Consider the following 8,209-nt stretch of genomic DNA (forward strand, 5'->3'; position numbering starts at 1 on the left):
TACAAAATCAATTCAATGTCTACAAGCGTGATATCTATACTTTACAATACTTTGGTATTTAATCTCGCACTTGAGTGTGGCATTGAATTTATGTTATCAGTTGTATGTAAATAAATAAACATTTCAACATTTATCAACATGTCAAGATAACAATGTAAATAATAACATAAAGCTATTCTTATCTAAATAGTAAACCCAGCAGGGAACTTTGTGAATCATTGTAAAGAAATTCATTACAAAACTTTCTCTCTATTTTAAATTAGGTCAGTGTATTCGGAAAGCCTTGAAATTATTTATATAATCAGGGTAATAGGTATAACTTAATAATCTATAGGTACTACCTATCACTAGCTAAAGAGTTATTAATAAAAACGGGAGTGGCAATTTCTTTATATTGATTGTGGATAACTGTAACTTGGCAATAGGCAAATAGATTGGTATTTTAAAATAAACAAACCAACTTGACAAATCTATGTCACAACCAATCTGTATCTTGCTCTGTTGAGGAAAAAGCTAAAGACCTAGTTTTGTTGTTATTATTAGAAACGGGACTACAATATTCCAATGAAAAATACAAAGCATGTTTTTGTCACTGAAATTCTAATCTGTCTGATCATTAATTCACCAGATTGTTGGACTGCAAACTATTTTGTTCTGAAAATAAAATTTGCTGCAAATTCTGAGCACTGAATATTCTTATTAAATTAATCAATTCCTTGTTGCTAATAATAGGAATTCAGTTAATTGAGGAAAATAGGTTTTGTTTATTATTGCATATAATATAATAGGTACATATTAAATTAATTTTAATTATAATTTCAACTGAATTCTCAGAGCAAAGAATGCACACATCTACCGACTGTAGACAATAAATTATTCATAGTTTTCTGCTCTACATAACACAGTATTCAAATTTTTTTTATTGTTTAATAAGTTACATAATGCATATCTGGGCACACATTAAAAATAAATAAGTGTGACAAATAAACAAACACAAAATAGTAAATATACTAAATTAGAATAAATGACAATGAACAATAGAATATGAAAATTAAATAAGATTCTTATAAGTAGGTAAGTAGGTGTGAGATTTATTAATTTGTTTATACTGACACAGACTGTAGACCATTTTCCTTGTACATTAACTGATGATTTACTAAAATTTTAATAGTTTACGGAAATAAATTGAGTGCAACAGGAGTTGAGGAGCTCAAGAAGTAATAAATTAATGGTCTGGGCATTTATCTGTTTATAATTTCACTTTATATTCACTGACCTATTTCTTAATGTTTTTACAATAGTTTCCCAATAATTTGAACCTTAACACGTTTACGATAAAGACTGTGGAGTGCCTGATGAATCATGCTGCTAAAGTATACAGCAATGGGTAATGCCTGCTGATGTCATGACAGCCCAATACCCAAAGTAACCAATTTCCTTCACCCGGCTACCGCCCGACGATTTTTACACCTACAATACTTCCAAGAACATTCCAATAACATATGGTACCTTCCGAAGAAATGAATGCTGGTACCACATGAAGAAATCACCAAGTACCTTTATAAGTTCACATTCTTATGTAATATTCCTAGTTTGGACACGTTTCTACAAGGATCCAGTTAGTTTAAATTCAAATTTAAGTAGGACATCACATGGAAATCGAAGAATTATGCGTAGGAGGCATAAATACCTTTATTTTATGTGTAATCCAATATCCAGAAGAAAGTCGCAGTCCTATTTACACACGAGTACACTGTCATTCATGAAAAATAACACACCATCACTATGCAGCACTACACAAATTTTCACTTAAAATTATATTTTTATGTGAAAATATCACATAATGCGCCATTTTCGCAATAAATCCGAAGGACAGCAATCGGCAATCGCTGCCATCTTTTTTGTCAAATGTCTAAAAACTAAATATAGCGCTTGGAACGAACTCTGGTGTTATTTTTAGAAAATACAACGAAACTTTTTACAAAACTACTAGCGACATCTGTTCAAAGTCTAAGAACGTCTGTATCGGTTACTAGATGGCGCACTTGAACCTCTTATTAATTTCATTTTTCGATCACAGGTAGCAGCATATGTACGTAAAGCAAGGTAAATAAAAAAAATATTTCTTTGATGATTTCTATCCCTTGGGGAAACATTATTTATAAAAAGATATGTCTTTCTCGTAAAATAAAAACGATAGCTACTTATTTCAGTGAATATGTAAAATCTCCAGAAATTAAAGTCATCTCTTAGATCTCATTACATGATCTGTCATGCCGAAAACACGGACTTAAGTTCGACTCCTGGGTTGAGTTGGCATTACCTTCACTGAGATTTTGATTATTAAGGTGACAGCCGAACTATGTTTATTTTGTTTAAATAAAGTTTGGTATGTTTGTCATGTATTATCATGAAATTGTATTGGTAAGCAAGAATATGAATTGAGTAACACTATGACACGCTTAGACATCGTCAAAATATAGTTAAATAAACTAGGTAGATACAATTTTCGATTTGCAAAAGAACTGGCTTCAGTCGCACCGCACCCAAAAGTCAATTTGCTTCTCCGTTCATCTACCTACAAAGAACTACAAGCCACTTTCCAAATCTATCCTTGTTAGTTTGTACAATACAAGTTTCTCCAGTACCTGACTAACAAAAGAATGTATTTCACACTAAACATCAGTTCACTTTCAGCCAGTCCAATTGATTGTAGGAGGCGGAGATTGTAAAATTGTGTCTCGTTACGTTCTGCGACCGAAATCCGGGTGACGTCATAGTACACATACACATCCTCTTACTTTTTAGTTCAATGTGTTATGCATGCCTTTGTTTAGTCCGTTTACCTACTTTGGATCGATGGATTATTATACTTTCGGACCGTTTTCAACCAGGCTATTATGCAATCGGTTTTTTAAGTCTGTAGTGAAATTTTAAACCTTTTTATATTTTTAAGGGAGGAAAATCATCCAGTGGCTTCTCCCACCTTAAGGTGAGGCGAGAGGGTAGTCAGACTCTTACTGATTAAAAATCATCTCGTTCCTAGTCCTGCTTTAAACCAGTGCCCCGGTAAACCCGCTAGGTAGTCCGCAGCTCCTGAAATTTTATTGCTAGTAGGTATTCACTGCACCATGTTATCATTCTAGACGGCTAGGGAGATAGCTACATAGCTACCAAGGGAGTTCTAATGTACTGATGACACCATAATTTGGCTAAGTGTACGTTTCCATGTGAAAACAGATTAACAGATAAATAAATTATAACAATTATCTCTCTACAGATCTCTTCTTCTGAATAATATTGTACGACTGTAGCTACCTACTGTGTTAGTTAGTAGGTACTGTAGTAATTAGTTGGTCGTCTTGAATCTTGAAACATACCAGTTTTGGGAGCTTTCTCAAAGTGTTCACGTTCCAGTAGTTCGTGATAGGTCACTTGTAGATTCAGGTTCAAGAACCTCGTTACTTCCTTCCGATTTTATCAGTAGGATATATTATTATCTACTTCCAAGTTAGCAGTACCTATTTAGGAAAAGAAAAACTAATATCAACATGAAAAAAGTTAAGAAAGGACGCTAGACTAAACTGGGTCAATATCGAGTTGAATTTGCATGTGATGATGTGATAAAGGGCTTTACAGCCTCAAACAGAGACATTTAATGATTACTTAGAATAGTCTAAGTTTGGTTTAATATATTTTGGTTTAGTTTAATATACAATGTGATAGGCGTGGGACTTCTAACCCGTTAAGGCTGCGTACTACATCTAATTTTATCGACAAAAAAAATAATATGTGGGGGTTGATCCCCTAATTGAAAATATAGGAAAATAGTGATTTTTTCGGTAAGAATAATCCACAAATTATTTTTTTTCTCACCAAAACATTATCAAACATATAAAAAAAGTAATGAATTAGTTAGCCAAGGTTATTAGCTACCGTTTGTCGTCTTTTTTTTGTTTCTACGACGCATACAACCTTTGATATCAAAAAAAGTAAAAAAAATATTAAAATGGCCATAATTTTTAGGGGGAGGGGATTCGACCCCTTCGACCCAGGACTTTTGTCGTTAAAATTAGATGTAGTATTCAGCCTTAACGGGTTAGAAGTCTCGCCCCTATCACATTGTATAATCGTTAATAAGGAATAGTCCTTATTAACGATTTTTTATCTGGCTGGGTTAAGTAACCATTAAATGACTCTGAGTACGGCGGTTAGTGAAGATTGTAACGAAAATTCATTGGGTTGCCGTACCAATTTTAACTGAACCTCATCAAAAAATGGTAGGTATTAGCCTAGATGCTTGAATGCACTGTAAATGAGTCAGTTACCTAGTTTCGTCACTATCAGATTGTAATAGTGTTACCTACACACATTACTTATCATACAACGTAACCTAACTTTCTTCACCATTCCAGGCGCTCACACAATCGGTACTCAATCAATAATGGGTGATTCAATACTAATAGCAAACGTAATTTGTTTGTTTGTATGCACAACTCACATGATAGGGAGGTTACCATCTGCTCTAAACGTAAAAGCTTTAGCCAAGAAGATCTGGATTATTAAGACATTTTTTTTTAGATTTCTTAACAATAAGATAACGTCTGGAATTGAGTTGTACGATGTTTTTATTGCAATAGGGTCCGTAGCGTGGGACTCTATACCTGCCTGTAACTGCAATTTGGGAATAAAATAAACAAATTCACCTTTAATTTGCTGGATTATTGTTAGCTAGACTAGGAAGGTCTTTTGAAACGTCATTAGGTCATAGGAAATTATTTCATTAAGGAATATAAAAAAAAATTGCTTTGTTCAACAAAATATTTAAACGAAGGCAAACAAAGTCACAGGTTTGGACTAGTGAGTAACAAGGAGTAGGCATAACGTAACGTGTGCGTCACGACGCCGACGTTTGCGCGACGGCTTGTTTGCGTGTAGTTAGCAGCTCGCAGCTCGCAGGGTCGGGTGAAAGTGGTTACGTAACGATGCAGCCTGCGCCTGCGCCGAGTTGCTGCAACTTGAAACTGCTTAGGTAAAAGGCACATAATATTAACAGTCATTAAACTATATGCATTCATGTATCGGTTATGCTCGGATTGTGGGTAATCAAGTGCTTTGCTTTGTAGATAGCCTGTTATTTACTTCCTGGTAGGTACAATTTCAGTGTTTGCTAGACAAATAGCGTCGCGTAGTAGCATGATAAGAACTAAAAAATTAGCCATTTCTTTAACGAATTGTACTTGGCAGCAGAAAGCAGGAAGTTTTTCTTGCTTCATTTTCACATTAACGTTATTATCAAAATCACACACCGCCGAACTCAGACTAACTTAATTGTTACTTAACCCAGTCCGTCCAATTGTTTGCCATACAAAATAGGTAACTAAGAAATAGTTTAAGTCATCATTGATTAACTCTGAGCACAACAGTAATTAATGTAATGTAAACTAAGCAATATGTTATTTATTTATTTAATTACAGTGAATGCTCGGTTATATTATGTATTACTTAAAAGTCATTAAAACAGACCATTATTGCACGGACGAAATTATGAAACAAAATTAATTAAATAAAGAAATACTTAGATATTTTTCATGACCTTTACGTTTAATACGTTTACATTATATTTTTTTAAATTGGTAGACAAGACAGGTAGGTACTTACCTACCTGTGAGGACTTCCTCATAATCAATGCAGTAACGTGAATTGATCGAACAGAATAGTGACACGCTAGAAACAATGCGAGTACTTTATTATTCTTTCCTAGTACAACAGTAGCAACTAAAAAGATTTCTTATGAAACAAAAATACTAAGTAACTTCGATTTCCTCTTTTTTTATAAAAACAAAACTCCATAACGAATACTTACGTAACTTTAACTGTCCAAGAATATCATTTATTATCTTTTTAACAAATTGGTCAGTCGACGCACACTTTTGAAGGGAAAGAGTCACATAACACCTGCGCCTAACTTTTGTTTCATAATTTCGTCAGTGGAATAATAGATTGTCTGTTTTTTTTAAATAACTTTTAAGTAATATATATTGCCGAGCATTCGCAGTAATTAAATGGCGCTCCGACGTAATAAAACCAGTATAATAAGTAAAAAATAACTATAATAAGTCCGCAAGGCAGCTTGTGGCGACCTGTTGGGCAGTGGCGACCCCACGGACCTGACTCCCGGGAGAGGCCCTATTTCTTAACTCCGGTTGGTACTCGTGACTATCCGGAGTGGCCTCTCCTGTCTCACTCTTGCCTTAATCGGCTGGTTTGAGTGGAGATTCGCAAGAGTGGAGTTGCCTTCAGCTCCACTTGGGGGAAGGATGTATCCCAGTAAGATGCTGGTAGGGGTCTTGACCGTACTTCCGGGATTGCTCTGATAGCCGTGGGATGCCCCCCCTTCCTCAAGCAGCTCAACGGATGTTGCTTCCCTTGTCGCTACATGCTAGCGGCCGTTTCCGGGGCCCACTATTGAGTTTGCGAGTCACCCCCTGCCTGTTTATCCGTATTTTTCAATATTGGTCAGGGGCAGGGGCCATAGTCCCCATAGTTAACCGGTTAACTATTCCACAGCCACCCACACCCATATCCCTATCATTTCCTTTTACCATATCTCACAATAGTCCTGCATCAACCGGGGATTGTCCTTTGGTGTACTTCCATAGTGCATACAGGGATAATCGCCGGCTGATGTCCCATTACATTTAGATAAAAATTGTTCAACGGGCCTCTGCGAGTTGGCTTCGGCCCCTCGTACGCCTTCCAAAGGTCCGGGACCCTGTGGTCCCGTGATTATGTAAAGAACTATAATAAAATTATTAACTTTGGAATGAATTGTGGCTGCCGTTGCTGCTGGTATGTCCAACAATGTTCAAATCTTCAAGAAGGGTAACGCACTTGGTGCGGACTCGTCTGATATTGCAGGCTTGAAAGTGTCCGTGGATAGCCCTGATGCCTGATCGCTTACCATCAGGCCATCGTGCTATCAGGGGCCTTAGTATGCTATTACAATTGTGTCAGAATGGTCGATCACTGATCAGTGCAAGAGGGATGGAGCTATATAACCTACATAGCTCCGCCCCTCTGACTAAGGCCCCAGATGATAACGCTGCTCATTTGTCCCAATTCCATAAAAAAGCAAAGGTACCATACAAACAGATTACTTAACTTGGTCACTATAAGACGCTATTGCATTGTTACGAGTTATTGAAAACTCCAACAAATTGTCACAATCGTAATTAAGTGCCCAAAGTTTCAATTTTGCGCTTAATTTCCCTAAGACCTAGGACCCCATCTTCAAATTCTGATTAGTTGACAAAAGGACTAACTTGATTCTATTAAACAAAGTATTGTGAAAATTACATCGTCCAAGTACCTACTTTTAACTGAATCACGTAGGTTCACCTAAATCCTTTTTTACCGGATACCTTTCGCAGAGTGTGCGGGGGAACTGCACAACTTGATTCCTCCTAGTCCTTTCCACCATCGAACCACAGGACAATGGCGAGGCGTCACCGTTTCATGGTGGATATCCCACCCACTCGCACGATCGCGTCCGGCTTTGGTTCAGGCCATGGTGCGGAGCGAGGGGGACTGGGATGCCGTCTCCTCCTTCTGCGAAGCAGTTATGCTAGCTAAGGAGGAGGCGGGACGCGTGAGGGAACGAACTTTCTCACGCCCTAGCCGACGCGAAAGACACTCCGGGCGTCGGGGATCGCGTGACGATCTCCGGCCACCGTAAGTGCGGGTCTGCGGACGGCGAGCAAGGGTAGCTCGCCGCCCGACCAGAACCAGACCCGTGCGTGCGGCGCGTTGCGTTCCGCGCGCGCCTCAAAGAGCCATCAGACCACCACAGATGGGGCCCAGTAGGGCTGATGCTTAATCCGGAGCTGCGGACTACCTAGCGGGTTTACCGGGGCTCCGGCTCGACAAGCAGGAGTAGGAACGGGGTGGTTTTTAGTCAGTAAGAGTCTGACACTCCGTCTCGCTTTGCCCTGGCGAGAGAAGTCACTGGATGATTTTCCCCCCTGAAAAAAAACCCACTCGCACGAAGCGCTTCGCTTCGAGCTTCCTTGTGCGAACTGCTAGGGAGTGGAACTCCTTGCCGGAGTCTGTATTTCCCGATGGGTATAACCTGGGTGTCTTCAAAGCCCGAGTGAATAGGTTGCTTATGGGCAGACGTGCTCCATCGTAGGCCGCGTCATCACTTACC

At 38.2% G+C, this 8,209-nt stretch overlaps 1 protein-coding gene across 25 annotated transcripts in view; it reads right to left on the minus strand.

The window, feature by feature from the left end:
• LOC118262006 (mucin-17) overlaps positions 1-1,926 on the minus strand; it is a 45,152-nt gene extending 43,226 nt beyond the window's left edge. For 24 of the 25 annotated variants that reach the window (XM_035573090.2, XM_050701536.1, XM_050701534.1 and 21 more), the window contains exon 1: positions 1,691-1,925. The gene's annotated coding sequence lies outside the window, so the exon portion shown is untranslated. Of the gene's footprint in view, positions 1-1,690 lie in introns of all 25 variants that reach the window. The other variant, XM_050701532.1, reaches the window with a different exon arrangement.
• Between the last annotated feature and the right edge of the window lie 6,283 nt (positions 1,927-8,209).

This window comes from Spodoptera frugiperda, chromosome 20 (genome assembly GCF_023101765.2).
Source record: "Spodoptera frugiperda isolate SF20-4 chromosome 20, AGI-APGP_CSIRO_Sfru_2.0, whole genome shotgun sequence".
NCBI lineage: Eukaryota > Metazoa > Arthropoda > Insecta > Lepidoptera > Noctuidae > Spodoptera > Spodoptera frugiperda.